Here is a 1,057-nt window from a genome sequence, read left to right on the forward strand (position 1 = left end):
ATAATATATAAAATTGGATGTTTAAATCAAAGAATATATAGATAGAAAATTGTGTTAAAATGTCAGTTCGCTGTTACTAATATACAGAGATGCCTAATTTTTCACCAATCAAGTGAAAAAGTATAAATTCCATAAAACAAATATAGGTAGTTTCACTTTTGTAGGCTGTAAGAGAAACTTTGGTTTAAAACTTCTAAAATATATCTTGTATATAAAGATAAAATTTTACACATTAGGATACTAATAAAAATCACCATGTTCTCTTTTCATTGTCCAATGATCAGTGGGAGTTGACTTTTTAAAAATTCTTTCACATTAGTTTCCACTAATTTAATCAGATCTGCTCCCTATGAATTCTTGCTAAATAGTAAATACAAAATAAAGTCTGCAAATCTGTTCCCTTCTTTTCATCAATTTTCAATAAGTAAATGGAGCTCTTTTCATTTTCAATGGTTTAGGAATCCTGGTGCTGTAAACACAATAAATGAACTTAGAGCAATTATAAAATGTAAGAAAACATAAGAAAATAATCTGCAATAATAAATTATTAAGCTAATTTTATTAAAAATACAAATTTATAGATCTTAACTAAAGTTCTTTTACAACTACTTATCATGTGTTAATACGGAAACAACATAGACAATTTTCATCATAGAAACACAGGACAGAATAAGACCTCAAGAAGTTTAGTTTACAATTTCTACAATATCATTTATATCATTTAAAAAAAGGAGGAAAAAGTGGCCATGGAAGGGATTTCCCAAAAGAGAGCTTAAAACTGCAGAACAATTATGCACAAGATGTAAATGATAGAAATACAAGGGTTAAAAGCAAATAAGGTCCGGATTGAACTAAGGCAGGACATACAATTTTTATCAGTGAAGAGAAATCATTTGGTGGAAAGAATACTTCAGACAAGCAGCAGCATCTATCCAGAGACAGTGAGAAACTGGTCAAATCCAGATCAATCCACGGGATTCTAATAGCATTGTTTGCTTTTTCCAGATCCATGCATCAGTTGTGCAGGTTTGTAATATATTTATTTAAAAGAACTGGA

This window comes from Octodon degus, unplaced genomic scaffold, assembly GCF_000260255.1.
Source record: "Octodon degus isolate 3935 unplaced genomic scaffold, OctDeg1.0 scaffold00005, whole genome shotgun sequence".
Taxonomy (NCBI): Eukaryota; Metazoa; Chordata; class Mammalia; order Rodentia; family Octodontidae; genus Octodon; species Octodon degus.